The 26298-nt window shown below is 39.5% G+C and overlaps 1 protein-coding gene across 7 annotated transcripts in view; it reads left to right on the top strand.

Moving 5' to 3' along the window:
• CTNND2 (catenin delta 2) overlaps window positions 1-26298 on the top strand; it is a 716413-nt gene that overhangs the window by 548645 nt on the left and 141470 nt on the right. The gene's annotated exons all lie outside the window — the stretch shown is intronic.

Genomic DNA, 26298 nt, shown 5'->3' with positions numbered 1-26298 from the left:
AGCCATTGTGCTGGGTGCTCTGAATGCAGATTTAAAGGAAAAGTGCTCAGTGTTTCAGCTATTGTTTGGTACATTCCCTAAACCAGTTTCCTTAGCCTGTCTGCTTTACACAATGATTTTCCAATTCTCCCTAATCAAATCCCAGAGTTCTGGGCCTCGAATCCTGATGCCGGGAATCTACATTTTATCAAGGCCCTCTTTTAGTTCTCATGAGCATCCTTGTTTGAAGAACATCACTTTTGACTTTCTTCACGACAACTGTAACCAGGGTAGGCACCTGAGTGGTGAGGGGATAGGAGGCATGGATGTGTTTTGAGAGATGCCTAAATAATTTGTTGCTGATAGTAGCTAAAAAATGGAGTGACTTCTAACAAATGTGGCAGAAATTGCCTACAACAATCCCCCTAACTGATAGCCAATAGTAAGCAACTGTTATTAATGGTACAGTTCACTGGGGTGGGGCTTGCAACTATTATAGTCCTCAACTTCCTTACAGTCCTCTTGGGGTTTCATCAGAACCTCAGTACACCCAACCCAGCATATAAAATGTGGTGTCATCAGGTTGTTTGAGGCCATCTTCATTTTTACTCTCCATGATCACTGGTGCTGGCGATGTGAAGTGTTCCTGTGATTACCTACAATTAAGTTCAGAGTGTGCCAAAATGTTGTAAAGGTTTAAAGAAAAGTATTGCCAAGGGCATTTTGTTCTGTTTTGTTATTTGCCTGATGGAGATGCACAGCGCATTTTGCTCGTTAGGTCTGACAATGCATAACCAATCTGTAGTTCTACTTTGTGACTCAGTAGTTACAAGTTAATTAAAAACACTTTTCCCTAATTATGTTTGAGAGTTTGTTCTATTTGCTCTACAATTATCACAAAAATTACATTAACTAGTGTTAACGAACACAAACATGGAAATCCCCACTGGATCCTGGAGGAGAGAGGAGAATTAAAGAATGTCTGCATCTCCTGCCCAACACCTGGTTTCCTTTCCAACAGATGTTTTTATTTGTTCTTACTGATGAAATGTGCAAAATAAACTTCCTTCCTTTGAGCATGAAACTCAACCTGGTGGGAGAAACCAGCGTTGTTGTCTTCACTCAGTGACTCTTCCAATGAGCTGTCCATCATGAATGATGGTATATTTGCCATCACAGCAGCTGTATGCCAATAGCTAGGTGTCCTCCCAAAGGAATTCACAGAGAAAGAATCTCCCTGAAATGATTTCTTGACACAGGGACCTGTAGTCTGAAGACCTCTAAGTCCAGAAAATAAGGACATAGTGCTTAGCAGTTGGCTTTTCTGTTCATCTTCTTTCTTTCCTATGTTCTGCACTCTGTATCTGAGCAACACTATGTGAAAGGCAGAATGGACGATCTAAATATATAAATGATGTGAACCTGAGCTCTGTCCCCAAAGAATTGTCAGTCAAGTGAGAGAGAGGACACGCATGGATAACGGTTCTGCAAAGCAAGCACTGAGAAAGGGACAGGAGACCATGGAAGAAAAATGAGAATTCTCAATGGAGATCAAGAAAGACTGAATGAAGAAAGTCATGTGTAAAGATGAACGTGAGTCTGGCTTTCAGGTAATGAAAGCAGAGAATAAAACATGAGTGAAGAAAGTCAAGGGGGTAAAGTCCCCATACATCCTCATAGAATTTCTGTTCCCATCATTGGAATAAATTTGCTTTGTCCTTCTTATACAAGCGTGGCTGAGCATGTGCACACTTGCACACATACTCCCACACAAAATAGGTCCCTTCTGTGAGTGTTGACCTTTTCTTGCATCAAAGTCTAACACTGCATGCTTCAAGCAGTTCTGTTCTCTTTCCATCCATGTTTGCCTTTTACTCTAAATACCCTTCTTGAAGCCAAAGTGCCTTGGGGGAAGGAAATTGTGAGGATGGTACTTTATAATTCTCTATAGAACTTGATTTGCTTCAAAAGATATTGATAGCCGAAACCGGTTTGGCTCAATGGATAGAGCGTCGGCTTGGGGACTGAAGGGTCCCGGGTTCGATTCCGGTCAAGGGCATATATACCTTGGTTGGGGGCACATCCCCAGTGGGGGTGGGGGGGTAAGGGGGGAGACAAGAGGCAGCTGATCAATGATTCTCTCTCATCGATGTTTCTAATTCTCTCCCTTCCTCTCTGAACAAAATCAATAAAATATATATATTTTTTAAAAAGATATTGATAGAGGTACTTCCAGTGTCAGCATTGTTCTTTTCGATAAGAAAAAACTGGCATATACCATTGATTTCCAGTAGTGAGCAACAATTAATTTTATGTGTAAATAATAGTTGTCCAACTTAAAAGTATGGGAATTTTTTCAAGTAAGTGTTTTTAAAATATGGAAACTTGAGCATAAAGGCCTTCAGCACTACACACCCAGCAGTCCCAGGACAAACACATGTAGAACTTAAAATAACGGTCCACATCAGCCAAAGGAGCCACTTGCCCTACATATCATTTGGCTTTCATGCATGTTGATTATTTTTTTTAATGTATTTTAATTTGTTAACTCAATCCCATTTTCAAGAGGCGAACCTGTTTGTTCACAAATACAGTTTCCAAAGCTTATCTCCGCAGTTACTTAATTAAGAGCAAACATGAGCAGGCACTCTGATGTGGTTTCCTGATACGGATGGCCCCCAAATTACAGTAGTTCAACTTAGGATTTTTTGACACTTTGATGGTGTGAAAGCTATATGCATTTATAAGCAACCATACTTTGAATTTTAAATTTTGATCTTTTCTGGTATAATGATATGTGGTAGATACTCCTATGTACTCCCTGGGCAGCAGGGAGTCTCCACTACAGTAGGACTCGTGATCATAAGGGTACACAGCAGGTGCTCAATGGTGTGCTCTCTTGCCTGTATCTTTTGGATATTGTGTTCTGAGCACGTTTAAGGTAGGCTAGGCTAAGCTGATGTTTTGTAGGTTAGGAGTATTAAATGCATCTTTGACTTACATTATTTTCAACTTAAGATGGATTTATCAAGATGTAACCCCATCATAAATCAGTGAGCATGTGAATATTTATCATTTAACCATATTTACATTCATAATTATCAGTAGTAAAAAGGTGACTTCCATCCATAATATTTTATGTTATGAGATTTTTAACATTAGGAAGCATTGTCCTCCACCTCTTATTCTTCATTCAAAATTATTTCTGTCTAAATTGACTCAGAGGCAGCAATGTGCTTGGAAATGGAAGGCTGAGAAATAAGGATTCCAAGGTCAAAAAGCAGTTCAGGAATACAAAGAGGTCTTGGATATTAACTGGAGCAGTTTTTGTTTTGTCCTAGTTCTTTGTTTTTTAAGTGCTTTCGTAGTCTGGATGGAGTAGATGTTTAATTTTATATTTGTTCTGAGCTTGGTTAGGGCAATGAAAGAAAAGAGAGAGTGAAAAGGAGAGAAGAAACAAAACACAGTTGCTTTTCTTGGGCAGTGGAGCCTCGCTTCGGGCTACTTTTCCCAGACAGAGGTGAGCGGAGATGCCTTCCTCTTTGCTCTTGTCCCCGAAGCCGCCTACTGATCCATGTGAACACTGATCCCCAGCGACAGGTGTGTCATGAGCTAAGGACATTGATGGGTAGGATGGTGTTAACGTACTTAACCTTCCATGCCACTTTCAGGAGACTTCCTAATGCCTTGTGAAATAAATGAACAGGAAGTAGAAATTTGTGTTTAACACACAGTTGTGGTTATGCGATAAACACGGATCATTTAGGATTTTCAATCAGTTTGTCAATTTAATAATATTCTGCAAAACAGCCCTGGCTATTAACTTGGCTATTGGAGTGTGTAAACACAGATGTGAAGTTTTATTGTCATTTTTAAACTTCACATTGAGCATGATGAGGCCAGTGTCATTTTATTCATGTTCATGAGGATACACAGCAGGTGCTCCATGGTGGGCTCTCTTGCCTGTATTTTTTTTTTTTTTTGATATTGTGTTCTGAGCACGTTTAAGGTAGGCTAGGCTAAGCTGATGTTTTGTAGGTTGGGAGTATTAAGTGGATCTTTGACCTGCCTGCCAGACGCAGGTCTGCATTAGAGATTAGAGCTGCTGTTCCTGGTTTACTTTGTGTATCTGTTTCACACACTGGGCTTAGCATGAACCTCCACGGTGCTCTCAAGGGCTTTGCAGTTCCTCTGCTGGTCACCACTGCTCCCCTGGGCACGGCGTGCTCTGCTCTGCTGGTTGTCATGGTCTCACCTGCTGCTCTCTGAGCAAAGTGCCCTCACAGGTGTCTGCCCTGAGTCTCCAGGAGGCTGTGCTGGGAGGACATTTGTGCTCCAGTCTTCTTCCAGAACCTACTTCACCCTCTTCACTCTCTTCTATGTGCCCCATCCTCCCCTCTGGTAACCATGTCTATGTCTGTGAATTCGTTTGTTTTGTTTCTTCATTTGTTGCTTTCTGTTTTATATCCCATGTATGAGTGAAATCATATGGTTCTTATCCTGTTCTGTCTAAATTATTTCACTTAGCATAATACTCAAGAACATGCTTAATCCTCACTCAAGAACATGCTTAGAAGAGGGGAAGGAGGGAGACTGGAGGATGGAGAGAGAAAGGAAACATTGATCAGTTGCCTTCCGTATGTGTCCCAACCGGGGATCGAAGCCACAACCCAGATATGTTCCTTGATTGGGAATTGAACTGGCAACCTTTGGCGCACAGGATGGTGCTCAACCAACTGAGCCACTCTGGCCAGACATGACTAGGTATTTTTAACTTGAACCTGATGAAAATGAGATTGAAAAGAAATAAATGATCATGTAATCCCAGGATGAGAACTCTCCCAGCAGCAAACCACAGCACTGCTTAAATAAGCCCCACAATTCTTGAAATGAAAGGAGTACTTTGCAGTTTGCTGATGAACCTTCAAACACCAGGGTCTTATTAAAAGTCGTTTTATCCCTTGGCATGTCTACATAGCTTTGCTAAAGCTTCCATTAAGGCTGTGATGTAATATAACACTATTTCAGTTGCTATGGAAACAGCTATATCTATGCAAATTACTTTATAAAAAATTATTAGGCCACAAAAAGTCTGTCTGGCATGAAATTTGCAAGGCCTCCAGCCCACAGCTACTCTTGGCATTGTGTCTCCCCTCTAACCATTCCCAATTTATTTATTTTTTTACTTTACTAATTTCTTCTTTAAAAAATTAAGTATATTGGGGTGACTTTGGCTAATAACATTATATAAGTTTCAAGTGTACAATTCTATCTGCAGAATGCATTGTATGTTCACCACCCAAGCACTAATCTTCTTCTATTACCTACTTCCACCTCTTCACCCTCTTCTATGTGCCCCATCCTCCCCTCTGGTAACCACCATACTGTTGTCTATGATTTGTTTTGTTTCTTCATTTGTTGCTTTCTGTTTTATATCCCATGTATGAGTGAAATCATATGGTTCTTATCCTTTTCTGTCTAAATTATTTCACTTAGCATAATACTCTTAAGATCCATGAGATTGTTGCAAATGGCAATATTTCATTCATTTATTTGCCTGAGTAATATTCCATTGTATATATGTATCACATCTATATCCAATCATTCACCGAAAGACATTTAGGTTGTAACCATGTCTTGGATACCATGAATAATGCTACAATGAACATAGGGGTACATATGTCTTTATAAATAAATGTTTTCAGTTTTGGGGTCAGTACCCAGGCTAGGGATACCTGGGTCATATATAACCCAGTTTATTTTGCTGTTATCTGTTTTATGCAAATACTATTGAATCCTTGGGAGGGAACACCTGCAGGAGAGTTGAAGAAGGTAAGTTGAGGGCAGTCACCTGCACCAGAGTTTTGAGGGTACCTGTGGGCTGTAGAAGAATAAGTTTACCTACACGTAGATGGGGAGGAAAAAAACTGAAGTTAAGGAAAGTCTACTTAAAATACCAACTACCTCCCATTTGTCTCTCTCTGAAAAATCAAAAGCACTAGCATGCACACACAAGTATGCACACACACACACACATATCTAAGCATGCCTGTGCCATGCAGACTCACACATGCCAACATGCACACATGCACATAGGCATGCTTACATACATCATTCAAGGAGCCCCTGTGTTTGTCGCACATTTATGCCCCTCACACAGCCCTGCCCATGAGATGCAGGTCTGCATTAGAGATTAGAGCTGCTGTTCCTGGTTTACTTTGTGTATCTATCTATTTCACACACTGGGCTTAGCATGAACCTCCACGGTTCATGTCACAGGCTTTGCAGTTCCCCTGCTGGTCACCACTGCTCCCCTGGGCACGGTGTGCACTGCTCTGCTGGTTGTCATGGTCTCACCTGCTGCTCTCTGGGCAAAGTGCCCTCACAGGTGTCTGCCCTGAGCCCCAGGAGGCTGTGCTAGGAGGCCATTTGTGGCCCAGAGTGGGAAAATGGCCCACTGCCTTTTGCATTACAATTCGTTCTGGAGTCCCTGAACAGTGCTGCTTATGTCCCAGGCATTACAAAAATGGTTTTTCCACCTTTCCCTGGTGCCTTTGTGGTTGCTGGGCTGGAGACATATTCAAGTCATGGCTCCCATTATGGCCCTTGAGGCCACGCTCCCCATTACTGCATCCAGCTCACGGTACCTGGCGGCTGGTTTTCACTCACTCACTCATGTCAGTTCTCTCCTTGGAGATTTCCTGCCCCATTTGTCAGTCACTGCCTAGCTCTCCTCCCTCTTCAGACACATGCAGGTCCCCATAGTGCACAGGGCAGGAGTTCTTCCCCAGAATACATTCTGTGCCCACATACTAACAGCCTCTGCCAGCCCATGTGTCCAGGCTGACAGGAGAGCTCAGTCCTGTCCAGCTCAGCAGAGGACAGAGCGTCAGCTCAGACGTGACCCTGCCTCCCCGCTGCACAGGAACTCTCTCTGAGTCGCCAGTTTACATCCTTGCAGGTGTGCACATTGCAGTTTGGTTCTCTGAGGAGCCAGCTCACTCTCCATGTGAACTGGACCTAAAGGTCACCAAAGTTAACTGATTCAATTCCAGGTCAGGGCATATGCCCAAGTGGTGGGCTTGATCCCCGATAGGGGCATGCAGGAGGCAACCAATCAATGTCTCTCACAATAATGCTTCTCTCTCTCCCTCTTTCCCCTCCCCCTTTCTTCTCTCTCTAAAATCAATAAAAACAAGAGAAAGTCTGCCCAAATGAGCCCTTGGGGAACCAGTCTTGGTGAAGGGACTTGTGTTACCTGCCTGAAAGGTCGGGAACATTGACAGATGGGCCCATCTCCTTGCAGGCAACAGGATGCAAGGTCCCCACTATGGCAGGCCACAAGAGCATCATTTATGCTCCAGTGTGTAAAATTTAAAAGTGAGTTCTCAACTAGACACAATTATCTTTCTTTTGATGCTTAAATATTAAGTGAGAATTCTACCTGCACAGTAAACATGTTATATTTTAAAGCCCACAGTATCCTATTTTCTTTGCTAATAACATAATTAGTGCCCTATGCTCAGAAGTTATTTCCTCCAGGAACAGGATCCATAATTCATTATTCCCAGCAAGTGCAAGTGCCTCTTTGTCACTACCCCTACATTCACGTTCTAGAGCAGAGATTTGACGTTATCTCCCTGTGTTGTGAACATTAACCCATCAGCTCCTTGAGGCAGAGACTGTCACAGTCATCTTTGTATTCATGATGCTTGCTGGACCCAGCACATAGTTGGAGCTCAATAAATCCCTCCTGGTTAATTCATCGGAAACTCTATTCCAGTCTCCCCCATACTGAGTTGTATATCTACTAGAAGTCTCAGACATACTCATCAGCTAATGACCAGGGTTCTATCTTCCTTTTTGTTTCCTGAGAGGAGGATTAGAACCGTGGCAGACTTGCTGGTCTTCACTGAGTGCTCACTCGTCTCTGATTCATAGTGAGAACTTGTTGTGTGTCATCCAGGGTGGCACTCTGTCAACACCTCTGTAAGCAATAACAGCATACTATTGCAAGGATTCCAATGGCAATGGGAGATCTCCCAAGTCATATAAAAACCCAGCTTGAATTCTAGGCAAACTTTTGTGTTTTTCAGTTCTTGTTTTTCTGCTTTATTTCCTTCACTACCACCTCTACAACTTCCACCACCACCTCCACTACCTCTACTACTATCACCACCATACCAGTAGTTACTAGAAATTAATGTGTTACCTTATATACACTTATCTGATATACAATGTGACATAGTTTTTAAATTAATTTAAATATGGTTTCCTATAATGGAATTGAGGATACTTCCATCAAATGATATCATTTTACCATCACAAATCATAATTCATCCAAAGAAATAATTAACAATGCTATCTTATTGTTGTCATTAAACAACTCCGTATTAAAAATTGCAAAGGGTTTTTCTGCAAAATATTTTTTCAGAATTTAAGTGGATGATATAAACATCTCCATTAAATAGTAAACTTTATGTATTTTAATGAGGGTATATTATATGTCTAATAACTCTGAACAAAATTAAAAGAAATGGTACTCCATAAAATCTCACTTCCCTTAATATAATTTTGGTCTCTGGGAAATAATAAGTAAAAGCTGTTCTAATCATTTGCAATGCATAAATTTTGTACATATATTATGTGTACATTTTGATTAATTTTTCTTTACAAAACTCGAGTCTCAAATAAGTAGTATCTTAGATCTTTGAATAGATTAATGTTTAGCCTGATTAGGTGGTTAGAACAGTTAGTTATTGTGATACTTCAAGCTGGAAATGATGTGGCATTTTAAGCTAAAAATAATAAGTCTGAGTGATGACAATAGAGACCAGTTAAGATGGTGCCAATCCTGAGTTCCCATTAGTGCAAGTTGGGCTTCACAGAGTGGTATGGAGAGGGGTAGAAATCACTTTCTTGGTAAGTAGGAGCTCATTCAATGAGAGTTCATCCTGCTTTTCAATCACATCCATGCAACTGCCATCAACCTACAAACATAATACAATGGATATATTTAGTTAAGTGGCTGTCTAACACTCTATGCCCTTAGTCTCTGGCAACAGAGAAAAGAGTTTGCCATTGAAATAGTGTGTAAATGATAATATCCCTTGTCAATAATGTATATGTCTGTTGGCTGCGGGTTCCCAAAGCCTGTTTTCACATTCTATTTATAACTGTTGAAGCTTGCTCCCCTCAAGTCACAAGGTAGGAGAATCATGTCAGTGGGAAGCTATAACAAAGACAGATGTCACCTGGTTTTTAAAAAGGATTAGTAATAGAAAAAAAATGAATTAAAAGATGCCATTAAAAAGTGAAAGCATTTGAGGGGAATGGGTAAAAAAAAAAAAAAAAAAAAAAGGTGAAGAGATTAAGCAAAATTAGTAATATATATATACACTGAGTGGCCACATTATTATGATCTCTGAATGCATAATAATCTGGCCACTCTGTGTGTGTGTGTGTGTGTGTGTGTGTGTGTGTGTGCGTGTGTGTGTGTGTATAAATATATATATATTTTAGAGGCCTGGTGCATGAATTCATGCCTGGGTGGGGTCTGCCAGCCTGGCCAGAGGGAGAGGACATGGGCGGTTGGCTGGCCTGTCTGCTGGTCAAACTCCTGGTCGAGGGGACAATTTGCATATTAGCCTTTTATTATATATGATATATACTGAGTGGCCAGATTATTATGCATTCAGACATCATAATAATCTGGCCATTCTCTTTCTCTCTCTGTGTGTGTGTGTGTGTGTGTGTGTGTGTGTGTTTATCACAACACACATAGTCATAGACAACAGTGTGATGATAGCCAGAGAGAAAAGGGGGTTGAGGTAGGTGGAAGAGGGCAAAAGGAGGGTAAATGGGGATGAAAAGAGACTTTGCTTTGGGCGATGGGCACATGGTACAGTATGCAGATGATGTTTTGTGGAGTTGTACCCTTGAAACTTATTTTGTTAAGCAATGTCACCACAATAAACTCAATTTGATACTAGTGAAATAAAGGGATCACTAGACTGAGGGTTACAAAAAAACAAAGATTGAAAGTGAGAAAAATAAATAATGATTGTAGTCATTAATGCTAGTTCTCCTGCCTTCTAAATTCTTCAGGGTCTTCACAAGTTGGCAACTTTTAGTAGCTTCATTTATGTGTTGAGTACCATGCATGGCCAAACTGGGAAATAAAATACCAAAAATGTGAACTGTCTTTTCAGGAAACAGCATGCAAACAGCTAATGTGCTCACAAGGAGTTTAATTAAGAGGAAGGCCAATGGGAAGGAGATAGCATGTTCGGGCTTAATCTCTAAAGATGAACGTGATTGCTGACATGCAGTGCTGGGTGGGCCACAAAACGGGCACTGCTGGTGACAGGGTCAGGATCTGGCTTTCGGCTTTCACTCTTCACCCAGCCCTTCGGGTTTCAGGAATGTTTATTGAGAAGCTATTTGAAAAATCTTCAGAGCAAATGAGTTAATATGTATGCAGGACGTTTAAAAACTCACAGTAAGAGCCACTGTTAGCAAAAAAGTGCATTAGGAACAACCTAAGTGTCCATCAGTATGCAATTGGATGAAAACACTGTATCAAAGAGAACACTAGGAGGCATTAAAAATTAAGATGCAGCTAGACATTTGTTGATACCAAAATATATCCATGGCAGACAAATCCAAAGAGCAAGTTAGCCAGCATGTGCTGTGATTTTTTTCTGTAAAGTGACATGTGATTGTATGATAAACATAGAGACGTATAGCAGCTTTTCCCCAAATCTGATGATCTTTGGTGGATTTTTTTTTACCTTATTATTTGTTCCTTTTTAATAGACTGATGACTTTCAGGTTGCTATGTGTTAATGCTATAATCAGAGAATATACTATTATTATCTTAGAAAACTTAAAAATATGTTCGGAACCATGCAATGAGGGGGGGGCTTAACTTAACATATGATAACAATTAATTATAATATAAAAGGTAATTTATTTTATATGCTATATAGTCACATGGAGAAAATGCTAATTTCAAAAAAGAGACACATTCTGAAATTTGGTTTGAGAAAGACAAAGCATAGAAATTCCAAAGTCTTGATGGAAAGGCTCAATGACAGTTGCCTTCAATTCTCGGGAAAAATGTACTGTTTATATTAACCTAAGGGTTAGTCAGCACATGCAACGATATCTCTAAGAGTCACTTTATCCATTCTGTAATTTTACCGGAAGAAGTACTGTCAAATGTCACACAGCATTTGAATAAGCAAGATTGTCGCTTTTCCTAAATTATTTTCTGAAAATCCTATTACCCTTTACATTCCAGTCATAATAGAGGCTTTGTCATTACGCATGCTTTGCCACACTCTCGTTATGTTGTGACTGCCTGGATTTAGGAAATACCTAAAATAAGTGATTTTATCCCCTCATGTAGTTCGTTCTGCTTACAGTCCCTGAGTGTATGCCATAATGATCTGCTGAATGACTCGTTTTTATTTGTCCTCAATCAACCCAATGATGGGCCTAAAACAGATGCTATTAATTGAGAACTGTGGCTAGGTTTTTCATTAACGACCATAATAAAAGGAGAACTTTAACATTCAGATTACCTGTGAGATATATATTTAAATAAAAACCTCAGCAGCCAACAGAAGAGGCACCAGCTAAGGCTCAAAAGGAGCCGTGCTTTCCAAGGTTGACAGTTTGTGCAGCTGAACTTTTTATAGTGCTTTTTCCTCTTTGGGCCAAACTGCCTTCTCCATTAGACTCTAAATGTAGGCGTGTTTAGGACCAGCCCTGGGCATTCAGATCTTTATTTAAACTCTATTTCTGTGACTTTCATCCAGTCCTGCAGCTTTAAATACCATCTCAATGCAGAGGGCTCTAAATCTGTCTCTAATACCGTGTTCCAGACTCATACACCAGCTGCCTCTGGGCATCTCCATTGGCTATCTCCCTGGCACCTCAAAGTTCCCACATCCAAAACTACAAGGCTCATTTCCTGCAAGGCCTCCTCACCTCTGTAGTTCAAGGCCAGAATGTCTCCATTTCCCCCCACCCTACAGCTAGTCCATCTGCCTGGCCAGACATAGTGTGCCAGACTTGACCACTTCCATCTCTGCTGACCTGATTATTTCCCCCCTGGAATTCGGATAGAGCCTTCTAACTGGTCTGCTCGTGTCTTACCTCATCTCAGACCATTTTTCTGCTGGAAGCTTCCAGACTGTTGTCTATAAAAACCAGCTGTCCTTCTGGGGTGATGGAAGTGTATTAGAACTAGATAGACATAATGGCTGCGTATCATTGCAAATATCTATATGAAGTGCCACTGATCTGTACATGTTAAATGGTTAATTGCATCTTATGCAAACTTTGTCATAATTTAAAACAAAAGATTTGTAAAAGTTACTCTTATAATTGGATGACCAATTGGGAATTTGTCTTGCACTTTATTTCTTAGTGCTGTGGATCAATCAGGAAGGAATGAAGCATTATAAAAACACTAGAGGCCCAGTGCATGAAATTCATGCACAGGTAGGGTCCTTAGGCCTGGCCAGCAATCAGGGCTGATTGGGGTCTTCCAGGTGCCACCCCCTGCTAGTCAGCATACGTCATAGGGAGCAATCAAACTTCAGGTTTAACTCCCGAGGGGACACTTAGCATATTAGCCTTTTATATATGTAGATGTTATGACAGTTACCTGCTTAATGATGTCCCACTGTCCTTAAAGATAAAACAGAAACTTTTTAGCATGTGCCCTCAGCTTATACATCCTACTCAGCATTTCAGAAGGACATATAAGGCACACTCAGCTAAGATTCTGGGAGGATTTAATGAAGGACCTCATTCCCAAGGTGTGGGCAGAGCAAAATCACTGAGCCTGTGCAGTCAGGTGGCTGGTGACTGTGGAAACAGTGGAAGGACAAGGTATTTCCAGAGCCCAGGAGATCAGGAACCATGGAGGGTGGGCGTCAACCCAGCAGGTGTAACAGATGTGGTGCATCAGAACCAGAAATATCTCAGTTCTCTCTTCTTGTCCTCTCATCTCCCACTGACTCCTCCATTGGCTGAACCTAACTGCAAGCTGGAGGGCTTAGGTGCCTGGTGGATTCAGCACAAGGGCATAGCTTTTTGTCAAGAGCAATGAGAGTCCTCACTACATAGCATGAGACATCATAGTGTGGCAGATGTGGAGGTGGGAGGAAACAGAAAATCGAATGCCTTGGATTTATAATGGAACATCAGTTTTCCTATCTAGCCAACTAGAAACAAAAGCACAGGGGTTTCTCTTGAGTCTGAAGTTGGAAGAATGTGAACAACTCACTCTTTTCTTGAAGTCATAGCTTCAAATACATAGTTCTTGCTGAAAATTCAGCTAAGCATGGAGAGAGAGCATGGAGTGCCTGTTACGCCATCCCAAACACTGTCTAGTCATACAGACCTTCTTTGCATTTTTCTAAATAGGATGTTCTCTCTGCCTGATTTGACTTTTACAGGAGCTTTTGACATCCTGGTCTCTGGAGCCCCACTAAAGCTCACAGGGGCTTGAGACCACCACTGTCCTTTTCTCACCACTGTCTCCCCAGCTGTGCAGAGGGATTACACCAAAACTGCCCAGGGTTTGTGGACTTGAACCCTTATGTGGCTTTCTCACACTAAGTCTGGGAAGAGTCCTGCTAAACAGTCCAAGTGTGTCTCCTGAATCGATGAATAATAAAATAAGATTGAAGTTGTTGGGTCATAATGACAGGAAAGTATAAAGATCCCTTTTATGAAGCTCACTAGTCACTTTGATCCTAACAGATAGTGTTTCTGTGTTCATCAGAACAAGTCATGGCAGAAGAAGCTGACATTGATGAGCACACTTAAATTCACCAGGCATAGGGTATAACAACTGCCACTGGTTCTTCACTTTGGCTACTTAAACACACACACAAATACTGGTGATAGGTCCCACTGTAAACCACTTACATCAGAATTTATAGAAATAGAGCCTGTGCAGGAGTATTTTTTCTTAATTTCCCCATGACTGATAGGATGACTAACATTCTAATATTGAATATAAAGTGATGATTGCACAAATGATGAGTATCCTTTTGATTGTTGAGAAATGTACTTTTTATTCAATTAACATATTAGGGGGTATCTACTCTACAACTGGACCCATAGACATTAGCACTATCACCTGTTACCTATTCATATCTGCAAGCCTTTGCTCTCTCTGGATGACTCGGTGCCTCAGTCCCATGCCTGGCTAATTCTTCTCATCCCTCAGAGTTCAACCAAAGACCCTTCTCCCCCAGAGCCTTCTTGGTGATCTTTTGTTACTAAATGTCATGGCACATCATCTCTGACAATTAATGGATTCTGTCATATACAACCCTATAGTGTAAGTCTTATCTTTCATCAGACAAACACATGTTCTACCTCCCCAAGGAGATTCTTCTTATTTATTACATATTACCCAGGGTGCCTAGCAATATTTTGTTTTCATAGGCACTCACAAAATATCTGCTGAAAAATGAAAAGAGTAAAAATGTTACAAAGAAAGGGAAGTTTCCCTAAATCTCTGATTTGGGTAGCAGATTAGCTTAGGGAATATGAGTGGGAAGAAAATACGTTGGAGGAAAATATGCAAAACAAGTGTTCGAATTTGGAGTTGTTATGAAAATGAAAGTCAGAAATATCAATTTGAGAATGATCAGCAGAGATTATAGTTGAGTCTTCATGTTTTTATCCACTATCATCATATTTTCCATGAAAAATAACCTCTGAATAGAGTGTTTCTGAGAGACAAGATAATGTGGAGTGTGAGAACCTGTATTTATATCCCAGCTGTGCCTCTTATTTGTTACCAGTCCTTGAGAGATTTTGCAACCTCACTAAATCTTTAGTTATGAATCTGTAAAATGAAATCAATAGCAACACCTCTCCCATGGTTGGGGTAAGGATTTAATAAAACAGTGCATGTAATATGGTGATGGCTCAATAAATGAGGGTTATGATCACCATTGGTATTACTATAGTGTAGCGACAGAATCAGACAATTTTGATTTAACTGAAAATAAGACCTAGTTTTAAAATTAGTGTGATAGCTAGAGGAAGACTTTAGTTTTTAAATTACCTTGTATGTTTATCTGGTTTTTGTCCAGTATTATCCATGGAAGATTATAGCTTATATTTTTTTAATATTTTATTGATTTCAGAAAGGAAGGGAGAGAAAGAGATAGAAACATCATGAAAGAGAGAGAAAATCATTAATTGGCTGCGTCCTGCACTCCTCAAACTGATGATCGAGCCTGTAACCCAGGAATATGCCCTGACTGCGAATTGAACTGTGACCTTCTGGTTCATAGTCGACACTCAATTACAGAGCATGCTGGCTGAGCATAGCTGTATATTTTTTAATAGAGGTCAGCAGAATTAACTGTTTGCAAGAAAAATTTTATTTGTAAAAGTTATTTCAAAACTTTGTTCTATTAACTCAGAATGTTCTTTGTTCTATTAACTCAAATGAGTTCTTGAAATGTCTCAAGTTACCTGACCTGAGGCTAAGGAGAAACTGGCAGAAGATGAAAAGCAGAACATTCTGTATTCATCTATGCTGCTTCTAAGCACTGCCAGCCCATCAGCTCTCTCCAATTTTAAGTAGCAAGTTTATGTGCCTGACATTTGTCTGATTGTTCATACACTCATGGTCAAACTCTTGTCTGACCTTCATTTTCACCTGCACATGAAAAGCCATTGTCCGAGTGGTTCAATTCTCTGTGCCCGTTTTCTCATCTATAGAATGGAAGTGGTGGAAGGTTTACATGAGTTAATGTGTGCAAGCAGAGATCCCAATGTACAAGAACACAAAATGTTAGATAAGTTGGGCTAGGGTTTCTTTGTTTTTTTCCCAATGTGATTTTATTTTGGACACGTCATAGAAATTTGAGATCTTGACCCAACAATTAATTTGTTTTATTATTCATCAATTCAGTCAGAACCTTTTTTTTAAATCCTGACTAGGTGAGAGCTGACTTAGAACCTAGGTCTCTGATTTCCAGCTGTCATGTCACTCTTCACTCTGCTGTCATGTCTTCATAAAGGCTGCTTTTCTTTGATAGCTACAGGGACCAAGGGAACACTATAAAATAGCCCTGGTATATAAAAGTGTCCCCAACTCTCTTCTTTTCAAGGATTCTAGTTAGGGATACTCCCACAAATTCAATTTGAATCTTAATGTTACTTCCCATAAGAGGAATCAGGAGGATCTGCCACCAGCAGTCTGAGAAAGAAATCCCCAAGCTGATCGTCTTCCCTGTCTTCATAGGGGTTACATCACAGACCTCCTCACCAGAGGCCCATCCAGAGAGTTTGCTATGAAAAGTGTGTGGGCTGTATAACTTCTGGGTTACAGTACTTTCTAGAACTGCAGACAGTTTAATAACCATTATTGCTCACATGAAGTTATGATCATGCTTAATGGATGCCCTGCAGATTCAGGGATTTGCCAGGCTCAGTGTTTACCAAAGATGAAGTTAGCTATCAACTGATTTTTCATAATTCACATGGTTGGTTAACTGCCAGCTCCCTCAAAGGCCACCAGAAAAACCTGTAGATCTAGATAAGTTTATTATGATACTTACTGAAGTATGGTAGAATGCTACCTTGAAAGAGGCAATGGTGGTAGTGTTGAAAATTAGGCAAGGTTATTTATAAGGCCATGGGTTCTTGGCTGGGTGATTTTAAGGTGGGTATCGTAACCTAGGAAACAATTGGCATGGGGCAGAGTTTATAACATGCTAGCTTTGGACCCATGGTGCAATGAGGCAGGCATCTTGACATGTGTTCTGATGAGCAAACTTACTTTTAGTAGGCGAATTCATTTATTCACAGGCTGAACTTCAGAGGCAGGTGTTTGCTGGAGCAAACAGATTAGTCTGTCCCAGTATCATTTAACCCAGGGCCAGAAACTGGTAGGGTTTTTTTCCTCCCATGCTTTTTTGTTAAATCATCAGATAATTGGAATGTTTGTCTTGGAATCTCTCTCTCTCTCTTCTCTCTCTCCCTCCCTCCCTCCTTCTCATTTATGAAAAAGACAAACTTAGTTACTTTATTTAACACATATAATTTGGGAGGCACAAAACTACTGAAAAATACAACCAAAATATAAGCATTCATTTTTGTTCACACACATGAGAACATGACAGTTGTCAAATAAAAGGACATAATCTTTAACTGCAGTCACTTTTAGGAAGAATTTCCAGATGTTATAAAACTCAACCTGATGCTTTGGTGACATTGTTTTTCAAGGTTCTGGAATACCCAAGGTCACTGAGGAAGGCTTTAGTCTCAAGCAAACCCAACTTTATATTCCTGACTGTTGATCCCTGGGGAATTGAGAAATACAGTATTCTATGATTCATTTATAATATGCTGTGATCAAACAGGAACCCATGACTTTCACAGATGGTTACTATCAGACATTGACACCTTAGTAGGGGAGGGAAAAATGTTTTCCTCTTCCCATCTTAGGTTCTCCCGCTGGGGTTCTGCTGTTTAGACAGGCAAGAGACAAATTATTATGGGAAAAAACAAACAGAATTTTATTCATATATGCATTGTTCATACACATGGGGCACCCGGTGTAAAGGAACCCAAAGACATGGCTTGATTTAGGCTTTCATACCATCTGAGACAAGTTATGGGAAGGTGCTTGGAGAAGTATGATAAACAAGGATTGTTTAGTAATGTTGTTATTTAGAATGAAGTCAGGAGAGAGAGAGACACCCTCCAAGTAGCTCAGTTGGTTGGAGCACTGTCCTATAGAAAAAGGATGCAGGTTCCATCCCTGGTCAGAGCACATACCCGCATCAACAAATGAATGCATAAATAAATGGAACAACAAGTTGATGTTTCTTTCCCTCTTTCTGCCTCTCTCCAAGAAATCAATAAAAAAAATTAATGTAAATTTTCTTTATAAAATGACAGCTCATGCCCTGTTTTTAGAGCTTTTCCTGCCTCTGTTGATGCTCATGGCCTTTAGCTCAAAATCATTCATAAACCAAAGAGGCATATTTCAGGATGGCATATTCTGGTACCCTTCAAATGCAAAATGATTTTTGATACAATTCACTTTTCTAAAAATTACCATATCACGAGCTTCCCCCTCTTAGATAGGAACTGCTTATCCCAATTGAGAGGAGCCTTGTTTTCATAACTGGAATCTGGCCTGACAGCCTGTATTGTATTTGAAAGAAAAAAATCTAATGAAACCAGAATCTGCAGACTCCAACTTGGAATGGGACAGAGATAAGAGATACAATTGAATTTGATTCTTTCTTCAAAAAAAGTTAGTCATCATCTTTTGTCTATAAAATTATCCAGCCTTCAATTAAATTCACTCAGGCCCTGAAAACAGCAGTGAAGATAATTTTTTGAAGTATGAATAAAAAATGTAAGCAAAGATGAGCCTCTTGCTTATACTAGTCTGTACCAGTGTGGTCTAAACTTCCTATGTGTGCTGCCTCTGCCAAAACTTGAGTGTCAGAGTGCTGTGGGATCAGTTTTGGCTGTGGAACAAGGCAGCATCTCAACATTGATGGCTATATCTTGTCACAAAGTTATGTAAAAATGTCAAGAATTAAAGTATCTCATGGAGGCCCAGGGAGACGTAATCAGCATAAACCAGAATTTGCCTGGTGTGTGTTAACAAAGACCAGACCTGCTTCCTAATGTAAAGAACAGCTCACTCTTTGCCCATTCTGGAGTTAACCAACTTCTGTCCCTATTTCTAGCAGGGTGATGGGTTGCAGGTATTGACTGTGAGGATCGAATTCTTCTCCACTTATTCCACACATTTACCAGCCCTACAGCACTTTCATAACCACCTCAGGGAGATTCTCAGTTTAGGAGGAACCAGTGAGTCTGATTCTAAAAGGATTACCCTTTGTCTGAGCCCCAGGGTCTCTGCAGTTTCCTCTTTTGGAATATTTAAGCAGGAAACTTAGAGGTCATGTGTTCTGGGCAGCTCATCCCTGGCACTCCTAAAAAATAAACTTGAGGAATTTTGCATTTGAAAGAAAACAGAGGTCTTAATTTAGATTTATTTTAAATTGGGTGGTGGGATCACTTATTGTCAAAGAATGAATTGCTCTTGAAAGTTTACAAAAGTAAGACAAAGCTTCAAATTTTAACATAGAATTTATTTTACTCCCATACGTGCTAGAAATACTGATATTCTATTAACAAAATCTATTAAGGCTCTGTCATAATATTCACCATTCTATTAACCAGTGAAAGCAGAGTTCTTGTGATACTATGAGGAAAATAATTTTCTGAACCCCCAGAGGAGGATAGGAGTATGAGGAAAGCTTTATTGATAATGTAAAATCAAGGGAGTTTCCCCTCTAAGTCCCACCTCTGTCTATGCTGAAATGGGAGAAGTCCCACCTTGTCTTCAGCAGGGTCATTGCCCATAGTTTCTGCTCCATATTAAAGTCCAGTCCAGCATCTGGATAGCTTAGCTTGCTTTCCCAGCTGCAGTCGATTGTGTGTGGGGCCCACATGGCCACATGGCTATGGAGAGAGAACAGGTGTTCTCAACATTTATCAACATTTTGGTAAACTTTAGCATCAAATCAAGATTACTTTTATTTTTAAATAAATGACAGTTTTATTTTTAAAAACATTAAATCAGTGTGGTTCTGAATCTTTCTGAAGTTTTCACAAAACAATCCTAATTTACAGTCGCACTTTGAGGGTCACGACTTCTCAGGGACAAGTTGAGAGTATTTATGTGATTTATGCAAGTATACACATGCCCACACACACATAAACACAGGTGCACACATGTGCGTGCACATAGTACACATATGCACGCACACACCTATTAATACACGTGCACATGTGCACGTGTGCATACTAGTGCTTACATACATGCTCACAAACACATGTACATACATACACATGCACACAAATACACTTTGCATGGGTTCAGGATGTCATGGGCCCCCAGATTTTTAAAAATATATATTTTATTGATTTTTTTACAGAAAGGAAAGGAGAGGGATAGAGAACTAGAAAAATCGATGAGAGAGAAACATCGACCAGCTGCCTCCTGCACACCCCCTATCGAGGATGTGCCTGCAACCAATGTACATGCCCTTGACCGGAATCAAACCCAGGACCCTTCAGTCTGCAGGCCGACGCTCTATCCACTGGGCCAAACCGGCTTTGGCAGCCCCCAGATTTTTATCAGCCACCCTCTACCCACCCATGACTCAAGATGTGAATGGGTACAGATGGGGAAGGTAGTAATAGATCCCCCAAGTCCCATCCCATTCCTACCCCAACCAGGGCTAACCTTGACTTTAAAACACACACACACACACACACACACACACACACACAAAAAAAAAAAAAAAAAAAAAAAAAAAAAAAAAAAAAAAAAAACAAAAACTTGTTTGTCCCTATTCTTCTTCTCTCCCTTCCCCGGGTTCACAAATTTTCACTGTCAGAATAAAATAAATGATATATTTGTTAAAAATAAATCTTCATATATACATTAAGTTAATTTTTAATTAATTTTTTTAAAAAATTGAAGCATTCATTTAAAATTAATTCAGCCCAACTTTTCCTTTGGTTTGAGCTTTATCATGTTCAGGGATTTAATTTTAGGTCTAAAGATTAATAGCAACTGAGGGGGTCATAGGAAAGTCTTGCATAGCCACAGGCAGTGTTTGATTTTATCATGATTTAAGACTTGCAATTATTAAAATACTTCCTTTTGTCAATCTGAGTTTCTTTTTTCCTTGATAGCCTACATCTCTTTTAGGAAAAACCCCACAATCACCCTCTATTAAAACAAAGTAAAGAAGCCTATGAAAGTAATTAAGATTTTATTAAAGAAATTTTAATAAGCCAATTACTGCTCATGAATATGGATAATCTCAAGAAAAAGAGCCATCCTGTGCCTGAAATAATAATAAACTATATTTGAAATAGTTATTTAAATGTCTTCTCAACTAAACTTACTGTCAAAATTATATTTGGAAACAGTAATCATTTTATACTGATGAAGGAAAGCTATTGAATACATATAATTTAGGGAAAGATGCAATAAAAACAATTTTATTAGTGATTATAATCTGGAAAAATTTAGCATCTTTTCATGAGGTAAATTAAAATTTGTTAGTAATCATCAACCAAAATGTTAAAACATTGTTATGTTACTTCCAGATAAGAATGATGGAGTAGCGTGTTATGGCTGCTGAATACCACTGTGAATTCAATTTACTCCACAGTTTTTTCACAAATTGAATTTTTTGTATTGCCTTGGCTAATTTGAATTATGAGAGAGTTAATATAAGAAAATTACTCAAATGAAGCACTGGAGATAAGCCTTCTAATGCTGAACAGATTAATGTTCAATGTTTTTTAGTGATGTGAATTTTTTTCTACTAGCTAATTGTAGGAGTTCTATAGAGTCAAAGGTTATAATTCCCTGAAACAACAGTTTTGTATTCTCATTTGGATTTATTATTTGTAACATTACATCTTGCATCTGCTATTTTATTCTTTCAAATTGTCACTTTGTTTTGCTAGCACTGTGATACTTAATGAATGTTTGATGCTAGGAGCACATGCCATCCTATAAGTCGTGTTACCATTTACTAATTCTTATATTTATTTGGCATCCGTTTAGTGAGCACCTAGTGTGTGCCAGAGCATATTCTATGTGCTGAATGTGTTCTGTATGCTGTGAACACTCGGACAGGGTCCTTGCTTTCATTTCATGGCTGGGACCTTGTGAGGAAGAACGTGAGCGAGCGAATGACAGAAAGTCAAAGAATGAAATGCAGAGGAAATGTGCATTCGTGATGAGGTTTCTGCCGAAAACTAAGATACGGTTTCTGATAGCAAGTATCTGGGAGGGTAGTTTGGACTGATCCAGAAAATTTTTGCTGGGTTGGCACATTTAAACGTGCCAGGTGAGCAGAAAGAAAGACCCACATTGGAACAGTCCTAGAGAAGGATGGTCCAAACAGAGAGCAGGAAGTCCAAGAGATCTGCCTTACAAGCGAGCCTGTGTGCTCAAAGAGAAGTAAGGCCATGATGGCCAGAGCAGAACGACTAGAGTTACAATAATAAAAGGCCACGAGGGCACTCACTAATGTGCCTACTGTATCCATCAGAGCCTGGCACACAGCAGCAGGTCCTTAATAGGCATGGAATGCACAAATGGGTGAATGAAAGGATATGATTGAAGATAAATTTAGGGAAAGGCCTGATCATGAAGCTACAGTTAGAGGTTTAATTTTATTTTAAGCAAACAGAATACTAGTACTTTAAGGGGATGTGTGGTACACTAAGTAATGGTCCGCCAAGGATGTCCTAATTCTCAGATTTTGTGAATGTTTTATTACATAGCAAAAGGGAGTTTGCACATGGGATTAAGTGAAGGATCCTGAGCTGGAGAGATTGTCCTGGTTATCCAGGTGGGCTCAGTGTCATCACAGTGTCATAATGGGATCAGAGTCAGAGAAGGAGAAGCGATGTGGATGCTGAGGTCAAAGTGATGCCAGCCTCCAAGCCAAGGAACCCAAGCAGCCCTTAGAAGCCTAAAAACACAAGGGCATCCTCCCTGAGTGCCTCCAGAGGAGCACAATCCTATGATCCATTGGAGACGCAGACCTCTGGAAAGCTAAGATAACAAATCCACGTTGTTTTGAGCCACTACATTCGTAGAACATTTGTTGCAGCAACAGTGTGAAACTAATACAGAATTATTCAAACTCAAAGACAGTATTTAGCCATTTATACATTTCAAACATAAAGAGGACACAGTTTTCAAAGTTAAATATCGCTCACAATCTAAGTTAAAATTCATTTTAAATTTAGTTACAAAGTTGAGATGGATCTTCCTGTGTCTTCTGTACTCTCAGGATGGACTTCAGTAAGAGGATAGGGGGCTTGTAAGGAATGAGAGCACAAGTGGGTCTAACTTAGAATGAAGAAACTAGGGGATGAAAATGTTATATGGGGAAGAATGGACCCCATAGACAAAGGGAACAGAGGGGCGTGAGGACAGGAAAAAGGAAAAAGGAGAGTGGGAGGTTGAGAGGGAAGGGAAGGGACAGTAACTACTGTTGCTGCTTAACAAATTACCCAAGTTGTAGCAGCTTAAAACATCAAACATTAACCCTATACAGTCTGAGTATTGTGCTGCTTTTGAGTTCTCACAGCAGGACAACGGGCTTCCCCTCAGACAAGCCATTTGTGACAGCTGGGAGGATGCCGCAATACCTTTTCTATGGCCTAATCTCAGAAGTCACTCACCGTCACCACCATGTCTGTTGGTCAGAGTGAATCACCCATGGGGAGAAGGACTGGACTCCACCATTTGAAAGGAATGTCGGAAATGTTTGGGCATTTAAACCAACACAGAAAAGGAAGGAGTGAAGACAAATTTGAGCAAAATACCTATTTCTCATTTGTTCACAAAGATTGTCAAATGTTCATTTTTGTCCACTCATCTTTCTCTGGCCAATACTAATGGTGTGTGTGTGTGTGTGTGTGTGTGTGTGTGTGTGTGTTTCCCACCTTTGACTCCTGCAGGATATGTTGCTCATTATCTCAAATGTCCCCTGAGGCTGCTGATTCTACACTCAAGTTTATTTCTGGTGCCCACATAATCTAATCAAAATTCAAAGTATTGAGGGCACCCTTCAACTAGTTTGCTGAACTCCCCCCAAAAGAAAATCTGCCACATTACATAATTTGCCGAGTCTTCCTCCAAACAGAGGTGGTAAAGCTGTCCATGATCAGAGATCCACCTGTAGTTCTCATAAGTGCAGGAAGCACTGTGGGCTGTAGATGGAAATTAAGCTGGAGAGTTTGGAGATATGGGTCAGGCATTCTGCTGTGAGTTCATTGGGATGTGAAGCGCAGATGGAGCCAGTCTGGAAGGTGAAATGAATGTGAACTAGGAAACATCTGTCCATGCATGATTCTGAATTAGGCTACTCTAATTAATGAATTAATGAGAAAGGAAAGGCGAGAAAAGCCCAATAAAGAATTACCTTGGATCCCATCTTTTTCCCCCAACTTTTCACCTATGAGATATTAGGCCTTTACATCTTTTTTTTTTTTTTTTTTCCACTCTTCTGACCTCTTTTCTGATGGTTAGGTAATAGTAAAAATTGCTTTATCATCATAAAATCCCTTTACAATCATTTAAATTTATTGCAGGTAAAATTACAAAAGTCTCCTTTTTTACTATTTAGTGTTTGAGGGAGTATGTTTTTAGCATATCAACCATAATTTAAAACAATTGCAAACCTCAATTTTCATGTATTGGTATTTTCATATTAGGACTTTGGAATGAATGAAACTTCTGTTTTGTTTCTGTATGCTTGCATTGTATACTTAGAAGAACAGACGCAAGCTCTTTAATGTGATATTTTACAAAGTCATCCTATAATTCTAGGGTAGATAATACTTTCATTTTAATGTGCTTGTTTAAAAATGAAAATCTAATTACTTAAAAAAAGAACATTTTTGTGAGATTGCAAATGAACAAAGGTAATCATTTTTATTACCCAAAATTTCATAAAACATTTCTCAATGGGATAAATAAACAGGTTTATATAGTATTTAAAACAAAATAAATATTTATGATAATGTTTCTAGTATTTCAAATCAGTCCAAATTCAAATACATTTTTAAGCACCTTCTGTGTACAATTGAGTATTTTTTGTATGCTCAATTTGGGATCTTACTAACAATGCAAACATGCAATTCAGAGATGCAGAGAAAATATTGATGATGGTAAAGCAGAGGTGGGCAAATCTATCAAGGTAAAAATCTTTCTATCATGGTAAGTTATTTAGGCTTTGAGGGTCCTACAGTCTCTGTCCCTAATATTCAACTCTTCCCTTATAGGGGAGAAAAAAAGCAGCCATAGACAATTTGTAAATGAACAGCCATGACTGTGTTCTAATAAAACTTTATTTACAAAGAACAGGCAGGCAGGGATTGCCTTCAAGCCAGCCCCCTGTACTGAAGGATTGATTTGTACATACAGGGCACCATTTTGTCTCTTTTCATTTACTTTAATAAAATCCCCAGCCCATGTTACTTTGAAAGATAGTTGGAAGAGTTTGTCTCTAAAGTCACAATTTTATAGAATTGATTTAAAACTGTTAGCTACATAAGTTATTAACAATCTAACACAATTGAGCTTCAGACTAATATTAACATGCTTTGATAGGTCAATATGTGCAATGCAAGAAACTAGCAAAGCAAACTTCAGAAATAAGTGTGGTCTATTCGTAATGAGAAGAAAAAATACAATCACATGTTTAAAATTATTGAAAACATATTAAACAAGTGAGTTCAGCCAAAACCGGTTTGGCTCAGTGGATAGATCATCGGCCTGCGGACTGAAAGATCCCAGGTTCGATTTCAGTTAAGGGCATGTACCTTGGTTGCTGGCACATCCCCAGTAAGGGGTGTGCAAGAGGCAGCTGATCGATGCTTCTCTCTCATCGATGTTTCTAACTCTCTATCTCTCTTCCTTCCTCTCTGTAAGAAATCAATAAAATATATATTTTTTTAAAAAACAAAAACAACAAGTGAGTTCAAAGATGTGTTTCTAAGTACAACTGTGCTGTTTCCCCCCGATATCTGCAATGATAGTGTCTATTTATGTTAGTCTTGAGAGAGAATGCAATCTTTTCTATAGTAAAATGGAGCAGCACTTTCAGTTTCTTTTCCCTTTATGTGTACTGTTTGAACAACAAAAAGAATAATTACTTTAAAAGCATTTTCAAGTGATATTATTATATGTATATTCAATACTTACGGCCTTTTCTAAGATTAATGTCATTTTAAAGTTTCTTTTAAAAATATGTAGAAACCTGAACCATTTTATCTGTTCTAAAAATGTTTTATTTTGCTCAGCCCACATTATTGCTGTTACACTTTGTCCTTGGAAGACATGCTCTACAGCTCTCTTTGTTGCTCTATAAGAAAGAACAATCTGTAGCTCCTCCTTAAGGGTCGCTTTCAGGGAAAAGCTGAAAAAACTGTCAGTGTGACAGGAAATTTAGATTTCTTGTTGAACCTTTCATTACCAGACCTGATGCTGGATTCTCATAAGGTCTTGCAATGGTGGGTGGTTCTCCATGGACACTGAGTCAGACAGACCACGTGTGCATACAGAGGTCTTGGAGAAGACTAACGTGCCCTGGTAGTCCAATTCAGATGACTTTCACTGCTTTTTGGTCTTGGTTAGAATTTGGCTACTTGGGTTCCTTCTATTAATAGTGAAATGGATGCCTGATAGGTATC

The sequence above is a fragment of the Pipistrellus kuhlii genome, unplaced genomic scaffold (assembly GCF_014108245.1).
Source record: "Pipistrellus kuhlii isolate mPipKuh1 unplaced genomic scaffold, mPipKuh1.p scaffold_m20_p_4, whole genome shotgun sequence".
Lineage (NCBI taxonomy): Eukaryota > Metazoa > Chordata > Mammalia > Chiroptera > Vespertilionidae > Pipistrellus > Pipistrellus kuhlii.
Note: the sequence above shows the minus strand (reverse complement) of the source record. Positions and strands in the feature narration are given on the sequence as shown.